This window comes from Aotus nancymaae, unplaced genomic scaffold (genome assembly GCF_030222135.1).
Source record: "Aotus nancymaae isolate 86718 unplaced genomic scaffold, 86718_ANA_hifiasm-v0.15.2.pri h1tg000079l, whole genome shotgun sequence".
Lineage (NCBI taxonomy): Eukaryota > Metazoa > Chordata > Mammalia > Primates > Aotidae > Aotus > Aotus nancymaae.
Window position 1 is genome coordinate 8,181,886 of NW_026988494.1, and position 15,210 is coordinate 8,197,095.

Here is a 15,210-nt window from a genome sequence, read left to right on the forward strand (position 1 = left end):
TGTATACATGGCCCACTATCTTGAAATGACAAAATCTCTTGAAGCAGGGCAGTGGGACATGGCTATAGTCCCAGCTACTCAGGAGGCTGAGGTGAGAGGATAGCTTGAACCCAGGAGTTTGAGAGGAGCCTGGGCAACATAGCAAGATCCCATCTCCAAAAACTAAAAAATAGGCTGGGCATGGTGCCTCATGCCTGTAATCCCATTGCTTTGGGAGGCCAAGCTGGGAGGATTGCTTGAACTCAGGAGTTTGAGACCTGCCTGGGCAACATAGTGTGACTCCGTCTCTAAATTTTTTAAACACTTTTTTTAATAAAACATAAGCCCCTCAACTTGAAATAAACAGTTGTGTTGAGGAAATTTGATTGTAATATTCTTTGTACAGGACTTATTTTCAGAAGAAATTCAAATAGCTGATAATTTTTAGACCATTAAAAAAGCCATTCTAAAAATTACAGTAGGTGATTTATATTAATGTGGTCACATTTTTAAGTACAGATGTGATTATATACTAAAACTAGAATATAACTGGGAAGAAACTTTCAAAAACTAAAATACATTAATCTTTTTTTTTTTTTAAGACAGGTTCTCACTTTGGGTCGCCCAAGCTGGAGTGCAGCGGCACAGTCACAACTCACTGCAGCCTTGACCTGGCCTCCTGGACTCAGTTGATTCTCCAAGCTTAGCCTCCCAAGTAGTTGGGACTACAGGCCTGTGCCACCACGCCCAGCTAATTTTTTTATTTTTGTAGAGACAGGGTTTCACCATGTTGCCCAAGCTTGTCTCGAACTGCTGAGCTCAAGCAATCCGCCCCTTTGGCCTCCCAAAATGTTGGGATTATAGGCATGTGCCACTGCACCCCACCTGGAGTGGCTATCTTAAAACAGACTTTATGACAAAATTTAATAGTTAAGACAGGGGGTGCTTGTAGTTCCAGCTACTCAGGAGACTGAGGCAGAGGATCCCTTGAGTCTAAGAGTTTGAGACCAGCCTGGGGCAACATAGACCTTATCTCGACAAAAACTTAAAAAATTAGCCAAGTGAGGTGGTCCACCTGTAGTCTCAGCTACTTGGGAGACTGAGGTGGAAGGATGGTTTGAGCCCTGGAGGTCAAGGCTGCAATGAGTAGTGATTGCACCATTGCATTCCAGCCCGGGCAACAGCGAGACCCTGTCTCTTAAAAAAAAACATTAAAAATGAAAGGACAAACTAAAAGGAAATATTTGTGGCTCACGGCTGTAATCCCAGCACTTTGGGAAGCCAAGGTGGGTGGATCACGAGGTCAAGAGATCGCGACCACCCTGGCCAACATGGCAAAACCCCATCTCTATTAAAAATACAAAAACTAGCTGGGTGTGGTAGTGCACGCCTGTAGTCCCAGCTACTCGGGAGGCTGAGGCAGGAGAGGCTTGAACCTGGGAGGCGAAGGTTGCAGTGAGCTGAGATCACACCAATGCACTCCAGCCTGGTGACAGAGCTAGACTCCATCTCAAAAAAAAAAATTTGCAAAACCTATGTCTCATAAATGACTTGTATCCCAAATTTCAAAAGAACTCATACCACTCAATAAGACCCAATCAGGACATGGGCAAAAGATATGAACAGACATTTTACCAAAGAAAATCTGCAGATCTAATCAGTATGTGAGAAAATCAACATTAGGAAAATGTAAACTAAAAGTAAACAGATACCATTTCACACCTATTAGGCTATGATCAGCCTTTTTCAAGCAAATAATGAATGTTGGTGAGAATGTGGAGAAATTAGAGTCCTCATACACTACTGTCAAAAATAAATGAGTCCGGGCATGGTGGCTCACACCTGTAATCTTAGCACTCTCAGAAGCCAAAGCGGGTAGATCACCTGAGGTCAGGAGTTCGAGACCAGCCTGACCATGGTAAAACTTCATCTCTACTAAAAATGCAAATATCAGCCAGGTGTAGTTGGCACATGCCTGTAATTCCAGCTACTCGGGAGGCTGAGGCAGGAGAATCGCTTGAACCCAGGAGTCAGAGGTTGCGGTGAGCCAAGATCATGCCACTGCACTCCAGCACTCCAGACAGAGCAGTATCTATCTATCTATCTATCTATCTTTCTATCTATATATATAAATATATATATATATATATTTTTTTTTTAATGGTGCAGCTACTTTGGGAAACTTGGCAGCATTTTAAACACACAGTTGCCCCATGGCCGAGCAATTCCACTACCATGTATCTGTCCAAGAGAAAATACATGTTTACACAAAGACTTGTATTGTAAATGTTCATAGTAACTTTAGTTATAATAACCAAAAATTGAAAATAGCCTAAGTGTTTCAAATGGTCACATCAACTGTTGAATGCGTAGACAGGAATGTGTTATATCCACACCATGGCAAGCTGCTTAGGATTAAAAGAATGAACTGATAAATATGACATGGGGAAACTTCAACACATGCTAATGAAAAAGCTGCACAAGGCTGGGCATGATGGCTCACGCCTGTAATCCCAGCACTTTGAAAAGTAGAGGCAGGTGGATCACAAAGTCAGGAGTTCGAGTCCAGCCTGGCTGGCCAACATGGTGAAACCCCAGCTCTACTAAAAATGCAAAAATTAGCTGGGCATGGTGGCGCATGCCTGTAATCCCAGCTACTCAGGAGGCTGAGGCAGGAGAATCACTTGAACCTGGGAGGGGGAGGTTGCAGTGAGGTGAGACTGCACCATTGCACTCCAGCCTGGGCAACAGAGCAAGACTCTGTCTCAAAAAAAGAAAAAGCTGGGGGCCGGGCACGGTGGCTCACTCCTGTAATCCCAACACTTTGGGAGGCCGAGGCAGGTGGATCACGAGGTCAAGAGATCGAGACCATCCTGGCCAACATGGTGAAACCCTGTCTCTACTAAGAAATACAAAAATTAGCTGGGCATGGTGGCATGTGCCTGTTGTCCCAGCTACTCGGGAGGCTGAGGCAGGAGAATTGCTTGAACCTGGGAAGCAGAGGTTGCAGTGAGCCGAAATCACGCCACTGCACTCCAGCCTGGCACCTGGAGACAAAGCAAGACTGTGTCTCCAAAAAAAAAAAAAAAAAGCGTTATTTTACTAGGTATAAAATGCTATAATTACCCATAGAATCAAAGCCCATCTGCCTCCAATTCCACTAATAGTTTGACCACTGTCACCTTGTGTGTACGGTACAGTTGAGGTGCTGGGGTTTTCTCGGGCACTCCTGCTCCCTCTTCAGCAATCCTTGCACCTGTGCGTCCAAGGGAGGTCCTTCATGCTCTCACCGCTTCTCCAGCTAGAGACTGCTGCTGTGGATCACTCAGTGCTGGGCTTGTGGTAGGAGCAGGTGAGGTTCTCTGTTGTCCCAATTCAGCCTCAATCTTGGGCTGGCTCTTTGTGCTTTGGTTTTCTTTTTCTTTTTTTTTCTTTTGAAATGGAGTCTTGCTCTGTCACCCAGGCTGGAGTGCAGTGGCAAGATCTCGGCTCACTGCAACCTCTGCTTCCCAGGTTCAAGCGATTCTCCTGCCTCAGCCTCCTGAGTAGCTGGGTTACAGGCACGCACCACCATGCCCAGCTAAATTGTGTATGTTTAGTAGAGACAGCGTTTCACCATGTTGGCCAGGCTGGTCACAAACTTTCGACCTCTGGTGATCCGACCACCTCAGCCTCCCAAAGTGCTGAAATTACAGGCATGAGCCACCGTGCCCAGCCTGTGCTTTGGTTTTCAAGGTGAAGTTCTCTGGGCATTCTTGCTCCTCCTACCTGTGGCAGCCAAACTGCCTTGTGTCTGTGGTTGTTATAGGGTGGGAGTTTTCGGCCCCATTCCCAGCAAGAGTAGCTATCTGTTTGGTATCTGTATCCACCCTTCCCTCCCAGGTAGAGAATTTTTGCCTTGACCTTTTCCTGGCAGCAATAGTCTTTGCCTGAGTCCTGAGAGAAGCAGATGGGTTTTGTTTTGTTTTGTCTGCCTCTGTTCCTTCTCCAGAGACAACAGATCTGCCAGTGCCTGGCAGGCCATAGTACTTGCTGTACTTTCCCCAGCAGGTTAAGACCTTGGCTTGGTAGGAGAGAAGGGTCTGGGGAAGCCAGTGGAGCTTTGCGCTTATTCCCCTACAGCCGCCAGTCACCTCTTTGTTTGCCCTGAAGATCTGGCTTTCTCTGGTCTCCTGCCCTGTCTCACTCTTCCTGAACACCTAGTAAAGGCTGATGAGGAAGAACTTTCTTTTTTCTTTCTTTTTTTTTTTTTTGAGACGGAGTCTCGCTCTATTGCCAGGCTGGAGTTCAGTGGCTGGATCTTGGCGTACTTCAACCTCTGACTCCCGGGTTCAAGTGATTCTCCTGCCTCAGCCTTCTGAGTAACTGAGACTGCAGGTGCGTGCCACCACACCCAGCTAATTTTTTGTATTTTCAGTAGAGATGAGGTTTTACCATGTGGGCTAGGCTGGTCTCAAACTCCTGGCCTCGTGATCTGCCTGCCTCAGCCTCCCAAAGTACTGGGATTACAGGCATCAGCCACTGCGCCTGGCCGGATGAAAAAGAACTTTCTAGAGAATGGGCACTCCCTTTGTGTCTGAAGACCCCAGCCAGGACTGGCTTCATGGCATGGGACCTGTGCAGAGCCCCACACTTAGAAGGGTTTCAGGTTTGGTTTATTACATTGCTGTTGCCATCTTGAACTTCTTTACTTTGGAGTGAGGGTTCCCACATTTTCATTTTGCACTAAGGCCCACAAATTAAATAGCCCATCTAGTTCCAAACTGATGCAGTAGCCCATGAGTGACCTTTAGAAACACCAAAATCTGGCCAGGCGCGGTGGCTCATGCCTGTCATCCCAGCATTTTGGGAGGCTGAGGCAGGCGGATCACAAGGTCAGGAGTTCAAGACCAGCCTGGCCAACATGGTGAAACCTGTCTCTATTAAAAATACAAAAATTAGGCCGGGCGCAGTGGCTCACGCCTGTAATCCCAGCACTTTGGGAGGCCGAGGCGGGTAGATCACGAGGTTAAGAGATCGAGACCATCCCGGTCAACATGGTGAAACCCCGTCTCTACTAAAAATACAAAAAATTAGCTGGGCACGGTGGCGCGTGCCTGTAACCTCAGCTACTCAGGAGGCTGAGGCAGGAGAATTGCCTGAACCCAGGAAGCGGAGGTTGCGGTGAGCCGAGATCGCGCCATTGCACTCCAGCCTGGGTAACAAGGGAGAAACTCCGTCTCAAAAAAAAAAAAGAGAAAAAGAAAAAAAGAGAAAAAGAAAAAGAAGAAAAAGAAAAAAAAAATACAAAAATTAGCTGGGCATCGTGGTGGGTGCCTGTAATCCCAGCTACTTGGGAGACTGAGGCAGGAGAATCGCTTGAACCCGGGAGGTGGAGGTTGCAGTGAGCCGAAACTATGCCATTGCACTCCAGCCTGGGTGAGAGTGAGACTCTTGTCTCAAAAAAAAAAAAGAAAAGAAACATCAAAATCTTAGCTTGTATAGCAGCTGCCTTTTCTCCCATGTTTTGCCAAAGGGAAGACAGTTTCTGTGTCCTGTCTCTCCTTGGAAAGGATTATGTCTTTGGAATTCAGTTTGTATCATTGCTTTGCAGCCTCAGCTTGCTGAGGGCTCAAAAATGTTATGATTTTGTGTATGATCCAGCTGTTTGTTTTTTCTTTTCTTTTCTTTTGAGACAAGGTCTTAGTATATGGCCAAGGCTAGCCTTGAACTCCTAGGCTCAACTGATCCCCCACCTCAGCCTCCCAAGTAGCGAGGACCACAGGCATGCACCTTGCGCCCAGCTAGATCCAGCTGTTTCTTGTTGCTAGGGTGAGAGCAACATTCTTTGCAGATCTCTGTGTCCTAAGTGGAAGTCTAAATAAGCCGTATGATTTAGAGCTTGTTATTTTTAGAATCTCATTTTCAGCTAGAGCAATTACCTGATTAAAGCTTGTTCCCTCCCTTTAAAGGGAAATTTCACACTTTTTAATTTAAATGTTTCCTTCAGAAAAAAGTCATTTTCTTTTCTTTTCTCCCTACAACAAAACACCTGTTAGTGTCACTGTCACAACAGAACAACCTAAAATGAATGACTTTATATGTTCTTTTTTTTTTTTTGAGACAGAGTCTGGCTTTGTTTCCCAGGCTGGAGTGCAGTGGTGCAATCTTGGCTCACTGCAACCTCTGCCTTTCAGTATCCAGTGATTCTCCTGTCTCAGCCTCCTGAGTAACTGGGATTACAGGCGCCTGCCACCATGCCTGGCTAATTTTTGTATTTTTAGTAGAGACAGGGTTTCACCATGTTGGTCAGGCTGGTCTCAAACTCCTGACCTCGTGATCCTCCCACCTCGGCCTCCCAAAGTGCTGGGATTACAGGTGTGAGTCACTATGACCGGCCTATATGTTCTTTTGATAATAGCTACTGTATAATTAAACTCAAATGAGCAGCACTCCCATGTCAACCTATTATAGTGAGGAAGAGAGTTTACAAAATGAAATACACAGATGAAGAGTAATAAAATGAGGGGAAATTCTGTAAATAAAACCACGTAAGGCCGAGTGTGGCTCACGCCTGTTAGCTCAGCACTTTGGGAGGCTGAGGCAGGAGGATCACTTGAGTCCAAGAGTTGGAGACCAGCCTGGGCAACATAGTGAGACCTGGTCTCTACAAAAATAAAAAATAATTAGCTAGGCACGGTAGCGCATACCTGTGGTCAGTCCCCAGATACTCAGGAGGCTGAAGCAGGAGGATCGGTTGAAGACAGTAGATCGAGACTCCAGTGAGCTGAGATCAGGCCACTCCATTCCAGCCTGGGCAATATAGTGAGACCCTGTCTCTACAAAAATATTTAAAAATTAGCTGGGCATTGGTACCCTGAGGTTCTGTAATGAAAAAAGCTAAAGGTAAAAAATGAAAAAGTATATAAAATAAAAATTAGCCCGGCGTGGGAGGCAGATTGGCGGTGGTGGAGGGGGGGTCCTGGGTGGTGCAGCCCATGCCAGTATGGGGTCGCTCCTGAGAGCCGCACCTCACGTGGGTGCTGGGGTTGCCAGTTCTATGTCGTCAGGAGCGTGAGTCCCAAGGCCTTTCCCCTCCTGATCTCGGCCTCCTCCATCGGGTTTTGTCATGTTGGAAACAAAGTCTGAACTCAGGCCAGTTAACTAAGATGAATGTACAAGGCCTTCTGTTTTGCGAGGAACAGCAATATGCCCCCTCAAAGATGACAGCTGGCCACAGGACTAAGCTTGGAATAAGATGTGAGTGAAGCTCCCAGAAAAGCTCTCTAAAGAGGCCTCCTCTTCTCTGCTTCTTGGAGTGTGAACAGGATAGCTGGGATCTAACATCCAGTTTTGACCTTGAAGATGAAAGCCATAAACTGAGAGAATGCCCCTATAAGCTTTTTTGTTTTTATTTGTTTGTTTGCTTTGAGTCGGAGTCTGACTCTCACCCAGGCTGGAGTACAGGGGCACGAATGCGGCTCACTGCAACCTCTGCCTCCTGAATTCAAGCAATTCTGGTGTCTCAGCTTCCCAAGTAGCTGGGATTACAGGCGCGCACCACCATGCCCAGCTAATTTTTTGTGATTTTTTGGTAGAGACGGGGTTTCGCCACGTTAACCAGGCTGGTCTCGAAGTTCTGACCTCAGGTGATCCACCCACCTTGGCCTCCTAAAGTGCTGGGATTACAGGCGTCAGCCACCACTCCTGGCTCCTGTAGGCTTTTACAGAAGAGAAATCAACTAATATAAAAATAAATAAATAAATAAATAAACATTAGCCAGGCATGATGGCACACACCTGCGGTCCTGCAACAGGAGAATAGAGAATTCGGATAACGGGGGTTCAGCAGGTGCAGCTAGTTCCTATAAGCAGCAGAGAGGCGGGTGAAGCATACAGGCCACATCCTCCGGTGGTAACAAGCCGCTTCAGCCTCTGATTGGCTGTGGCTGAGTCTCCACTTCAGCCTCTGCTTGGTTGCAGGCCCATCCTTCATGGGGTGCAGCCAATCGGAGGCCTCTGTAGGGCACTAAGAGGTGTTGCCAGGTCGCTTGGGCTTGATAAAAATCCTAATTAAGGAGGCTCTTGAGCCGTTTGCTCAAGCTCAGGCTTGCTCTGTGAGTTCTCTTCAATGAGTCTGTTTTCCCTCCTTGGTTCTTATATTGCTTTGTCTTCCCTTGCTTCGTTCTTTTGTCACTTCGTGCGTTTTGTTCAATTCTTCGTTCAACACACCAAGAACCTGGACAACTCTATCAGGTAAGAGTCCCCGCTACGCGGGAGGCCTAGGTGGGAGGATGGCTTGAGCCTGGGGAGTTTGATGCGGCAGTGAGCTGGGATTGTGCCACTGTGCTTCAGCCCAGGTGATGGGCACTATCAAAAAAAACAAAAACTAAAGCTTTTTAAAGTCAGAACCTTCTCATAGAGCACTTGCAAATATACAAGTCAGCCTCCTTCTAATATTCAGCCTGTTGATACTTTTTTTGTGAGACAGAGCTTCACTCTTGTTGCCCAGGCTGGAATGCAATGGCATGATCTTAGCTCACCACAACCTCTGCCTCCCGAGTTCAAGTGATTCTCCTGCTTCAGCCTCCCCAAGTAATTGGGATTACAGGTGTGCCACCATGCCTGGCTAATTTTGTATTTTTAGCAGAGACAGGGTTTCTCCATGTTGGTCAGGCTGGTCTTGAACTCCCGACCAGGTGATCTGCCTGCCTTGGCCTCCTGAAGTGCTGGGATTACAGGTGTGAGCCACCACGCCCCTGATACTTTTTAACATGTAATCATTAAATATTATACAGAAGTAAACAGAAAAGAGTAAAGTGTCCTTATGTATCTGTTCCTTAGCCTTTTTTTTTTTTTTTTTTTTTTTTTGTGAGTCAGAGTCTTACTCATGTCTCGCAGGCTGCAGTGCAATGGTATGATCTTGGCTCACTGCAACCTCCGCCACCCGAGTTCAAGCGATTCTCCTGCCTCAGCCTCTGGAGTAGCTGGGATTACAGGCACGTGCCACCATGCCCAGCTAATTTTTGCATTTTTAGTAGAGACAGGGTTTCACCATGTTGGCCAGGCTGGTCTTAAACTTCTGATCTCACGTGATCCTCCTGCCTTGGCCTCTCAAAGTGCTGGGAATACAGGTGTGAGCGACCACGCTAAGCAAATCCCTTAGCTTTAATATTTACTCATCTATATGTGCACCTCCTGCCCCAGATGATGATGATGATGATGATGGTGATGATTGAGACAGGATCTCCCTCTGTCGCCCAGGCTGGAGCACAGAGCTGAGATCATGGCTCACTGCAACCTCAACCTATTGGGCTCTAGTGATTCTCCCACCTCAGTCTCCAGAGTAGCTGGGACCACAGGTGCCGGCAACCACACCTGGCTAATTAAAAAAAAAAAATCGTAGAGACGGGGTCTTACTACGTTGCTGATATTTCTTGGCTCTGTGTCTGCACCCAAATCTCAACTTCAATTGTAAACCCCATGTGTAGAGGGAGGGACCTGTAATCCCCACATGTGAAGGGAGGTAGGTGATTGGCTTATGGGGCAGTTTCCCCATGCTGTTCTCGTGATAGTGAATTCTCACAAGATCTGATGGTTTTATAAGGGGCTTTTTCCCCTTCCCTCCTCACTTTTCTTTCTCCTGCTGCCTATGAAGAAGGACGTGTTTGCTGCCCCTTCCGCCATGATTGTAAGTTTCCTGAGGCTTCCGCAGCCATGCTAAAATGTGAGTCAATTACACCTTTTTATAAATTACCCAGCCTCAGGTAGTATCTTTATAGCAGTGTGAAAATGGACTAATACAGTAGCCCAGACTGGCCTCAAACTTCTGGGCTCAAGCAATCCTTCTGCCTCCCAAAGTGTTGGGATTACAGGCGTGAGCCACCATGCCGGGCCTTAATCATGTTTCTGATTTTTCCATCTCATTGCAAGAGGCCTACATGACAAAAAATAGTATAATTAACCAAGAGCCTAAAGACTTACAGCATCAGTAGTTCCTTTCCCTAAATCCAGAGGAAGAATGCTACTTTTGTAACCAGGGAAACAATTTAGCGTCTCTATTTTTAGCCCTTTAGTTATACATGCAACTGATGTTTGTCCTTTCTGTTGAAGAAAAATCTCTGCATTACCATGGCAAGAAATAGCCCTAAGGATTTTTGTGTTAGGAAATGGGGAGGAGGGGCAGAGCAGAACCATTATTTGACAAATGTTATGAATTAATTACTGAAATTTTTGCTGTATAAAAGACAATTTTTTAGGTGATAATTATTTTCTATACTCAAAATCCTTGGAAATGGATATGGAGGGACACCTGAAAATAGTGCCTGTCATATAAGTGTACAATGGACTTTGGGGTCTCAGGAAAGGGTGGGAGGGCATGGAGAAGACTACACATTAGATACGGTGCACACTGCTCAGGTGATGGGTGCACCAAAATCTCAGAAATCACCACGAAAGGACTTATTCATGTAACCAAACACCACAAACCTATTGAAATTATATATATATATGGAGAGAGAGATACAAATACATCTAAGGAAAAACAGAGAAAATAGAGCCTCTGAAAGTCTGTGGGCCAGGTGCAGTCGCTCACTTTGTAGTCCCAGCACTTTGGGAGGTCAAGACGGGTGGTTTGATACCAGCCTGGGCAAGATGGCAAAACCCTGTCTCCACAGAAAGTGTTAAAACTTAGCTGGACATGTTGGCAGGTGTTTGTAGTCTCAGCTACTCAGGAGACTAAGGCAGGAGAATCATTTGAGCCCAGGAAGTCAAGGCTGCGGTGAGCCGTGACCGCACCACTGTACTTCAGCCAAGGTGACAGAGTCAGACCGTCTCAAAACAAAAAGAAAGAGATTAAAAGATATCAACAGCTAGAGAAACCAAACCATCTACCCAGAAAAGTAAATGTCATTCCTAAGGACCGTTTCATATTGTTGGGGAAAATACCCTAAATATTTCCTATAATAGTTATCCATTGCCACAAAACACATTTTCCCAGAACATAACAGCTTAAAGACAAACTGCCTGTGCAAAATTAATGACGTAAGAGAAATCTGACGTAGTTGATTCCATCTTGCATATAACCTCCAAGCTCTCCTTGGTCATTCCTGGGTGTAGGGCAAGTTAACCTTGGGAAAAATTTAGTTTATTCCAGCAAGGATGATGCTAACTCTTCCCAAAATTAAATTGCCTTCATAAAGCCAATGAAAGGCCACAAGGTTAGGATGAGAGGGGTCTGAATTCTGCTAAGACGGAGTTATTAAATGATAACCAGCCATTGTTCTGAGGTCACAAGATTTGCAGCCTCCACAGTTGCCCCTGTAAAGAAAATCACTATTGTAGCACCTAAGATTGGTCTTTTGAGATGTTTTTGCAGACTTTTACATTAGGGCAACTGACTGACCCCACCTGCTTGCAATTTGTGACTCAACAGGTCCCGTGGCCCCGCCCACATGGGGACCTAGCCTCCAGGACCATTTTCCACACCCTACGATTCCATCCCCAACCAATCAGCATTCCCTATTTCCTAGCCCCCCTGCCCACCATACTCTCCTTGAAAAACCCAAACCTTTGAGCCTTGGGGTGGGGGTTGGGGGGGAGACCGCTTTGAATACTAACTCCCTCTTCCGCTAGGTCGGCCTCACATCAGTTACACTTTCTTTGCTGCAATGCCATAGCCTCAGTGTATTGATTTTTATCTGTGCAGAGGGCGGGAGAAGGCCTTTGGGCAATTGCAAAACAGCATTCATTATCTCTTGCAGTTTCTGTGGGTCTGGGCTCCAGGAGCAGCTCAGCTGAATGGTTCTGGCTCAAGGTCTGTCATGAGGTTGCAGTCTCTAAAGATACAACCGGGGCTGCAGGATTCACTCCCAGCTCACTGGTGGAGCTACTGGCATGAGGCTCTAGTTCCTTGGCACATGGTCCTCCCCAGTGCGCTAACATGGTTTCAGCCAGAGCAAGTGATGAGACAGAGAGAAGACGGGGATAGAGAACCAAAAGAAGTGCAGTCCTTTATCATCAAACCTAGGAAGAGACATGCCATGACTTCTGGTTAATTCTGTTGGTCTTAAGATCAGCCTCGGCACATTGTGGCAAGGGACAGCACAAGGTGTGAATACCAAAAGAGAGGAATCGCTAGGGTCTCTCTTGGAGGCTGCCTCCCACTCCGTTCCCTAGCCCCCATAAATCCACAGTCCTCCCACATGTAAATATATTCACCAGCTCCCAAGGAACCAAACAGTCCCATCAGCTCACAGCATCAGCCTAGAGTTCATCTTATCTACATTAGGTCCAGGGGCAGCTGGCAACCCTAGGGTGTGGTTCTAGGTACAGCTCTAAGACACAGTTCCTCCTGATCTGCAGGGCTGAGAACTAGAGATGAGTTATCACCCTCCCAACTCCCAGCATGCAGTGGTGGGACGGTTACATGATTCCCAGATGCTCCTGTTCAGAAAGGCTGCAAATGAAAGGTACACACACTGCTGGTCCAGGAGCAGTTGTGAAATCCAGCTGCGTGAGAACTGGGACCCAGGGCTACTTGTGCCAGGAAATGACTTTCCGGACTCTTGACTACCCTGGGAGGCCTTGATTTCATCTTAGAAGTCACGCTTTTGCATGAAAGGTAGCATGGATTTACAGCAGAGCATTTTTCTCACCTTGCTTCCTGTCTGTAGAACCTTGCAAGTCTGAAGGCCTGTTTTGTGTTTTTTTGGTGGGGGGGTTTACTTTGTCTCTTTCAGTTCAAGTTGACCAGGTTACTGCTGAGGTAATTATTTTTTTAAGCATTGTCTTTTCTGTGAACCATATTGAGGTATTATCTTTGATTTTTCTTTTTTCTTTTAGAGATAAGGTCTTGTTCTGTTGACCAGGCTGGAGTGCAGTGACATGATCTTGGCTCACTGCATCCTCAGTCGCTGAGCTCCAGTCCCACCTTAGCTTCCCAAGCAGCTGGGACTACAGGCACATGCCATTGTGCCAGGCCAATTATTTTTTGCAGAAATAGGTTCTTATCTTGCCCATGCTGGTCTTGAACTCCTGCACTCAAGCGATCCTCCCACCTCAGCCTCACAAAGTGTCAGGATTACAGGTGTGAGCCACTGTGCCTGGCCCACCTTTGACTTCTCTCAGATTTTAACAAAGGATTTTATAGTTACACCCTTGCTTTAATCTTTACACCATATTTTCATGAGTGTTCTGAATTTAATCTTTGCACTGAAGCCACTTCTAAATGTTAGAGTAATGATTTGCCACCTGAAGAAGCTGTGAATCTTCCAAACCAGTGAGCCCTGGTTTCTTTTCAACAGTTCTTCCTTTAGCTTATTTCATTCCTCTTATTTTATTACAAGTAGCAAGAAGGAACCAATGACATTTTCACTCTGTTGGAAACAGACTTAGCTAGATCGCTCATTCATTAGCTGTATTTTCAATTTTCCATGTGACTGTGGGTGATAGCGTTGCTCAACTTTCTGCCTCTAACCAGGACTTCCCTTTCTCCAGCTTCTAGGAATAATTCCAAGTTCAAGCGATCCTTGTGCCTCAGCCTTCCAAGTAGCCGGGACTACAGGTGCTCGCCACCATGCCTGGCTAATGTTTGTATTTTTAGTAGAGAGGAGGTTTCGCCATGTTGGCCAGACTACTCTTGAACTTCTGGGGCCTCAGGTTATCTGTCTGCCTTGGCCTCCCAAAGTGCTAGGATTACAGGCATGAGCCACCACGCCTGGCCAAAAACTTTTAGAGGTGGGGTTCTTGCTGTGTTGCCCAGACTGGTCCTCGAATTCCTGGGCCCAAGCAATCCTCCTGCCTCAGCCTTCTAAGTAGCTGGGACTACAGGTGTGCACCACTATGCCCGACTCCAACTGTGAGGCTTTTATCCACAATTTGAAGGCACTGTGGGCTTTCACCAGCACTCTCCTCAAAGCCCACTGCCTGATTCCAAAGCCACTCCTGCACAGGACGATTTTGTTAAGGCAGCACCTTGCTAACAGATACACACATCTGTGTTAATTATTGCTCCATTACAAATGAACTCAAAACTTAGCTGCCTCAAACATATGATCTCACAAATTGGGAGCATCCTAGCCCGGTGGTTCTGGCTTGAGGCTCGCATGCAGTTGTACCCAAGCTGTTGGCCAGAGTGGCTGGCTCTGAAGACTTGGCTGGGACCTAAGGCCACCTCTAAGCTTCCTCTCGTTGCTGTGGGCAGGAGGCTTCAGTTCCTTGCTGTGTGGGCCTCTCCAGGGGGCCGCTCACACAGGACTTCTTCCCCCAGAGTGAGGGACCGAAGAGAGACCACCAGGACAGCCATGGTCTATTATAACCTAATCTCAGAAGGGAGATACTACCACTTTTTTTTTTTTTTTAAGATTCAAGTGATCCTCTCACTTCAGCCTCCCTAGTAGCTGAAACTACTGGTATGTGTCACCATGCCTGGCAAATTTTTGTATTCTATAATTTTTGTATTTTGTATTCTTTGTAGAGATGAGGTTTCACCATGTTGCCTAGGCTGGTCTTGAACTCCTGGCCTCAAGCAATCTGCCTGTCTTGCCCTCCCAAAGTGCTGGGATTACAGGCATGAGCCACTGCACCAGACCTCATTGTTTTCAATGTGAGATAGTCTAGAACCAACCTACCCTCCCACCCCAAATTTAAGGTTGAGACAACTTAAATTTGTTTATTTTCAAAGAAGTATTAGGTATCTAACATACAATAGGTACTTCTGAGAGCAAGAAAAGACACAGTCCTTGCCTTTAAGGAATTGCCTATTAAGAAAAAACACCTATAATACAGTGTAATAAATTCTACAGGAGAGGTATAAAGGGAATGCCCAGAGAGCCAGATGAGCAGACTTTTTATTTTGAGAGGGAGTCTCCCTGTGTTGCCAGGCCGGAGTGCAGTGGCGCAATCTTGGCTCACTGCAACCTCCGCCTCCCGGGTTGAAGCAATTGTCCTGCCTCAGCTTCCCGAGTAGCTGGAACTACAGGTGCGTACCACCACATCTGGCTGATTTTTGTATTTTCAGTAGAGACAGTGTTTCCCCATGTTGGCCAGGCTGGTCTCCATCTCTTTACCTTGTGATCCACCCACCTGGGCCTCCCAAAGTGGTGGGATTACCGGTGTGAGCCACCACGCCTGGCCTGAGGAGACTTTTATTTACTTTTTTGAGACAGTTTTGCTCTTGTTGCCCAGACTGGAGTGCAATGGTGCAATCTCAGCTCACCGCAACCTCTGCCTCCCAGGTTCAAGTGATTTTCC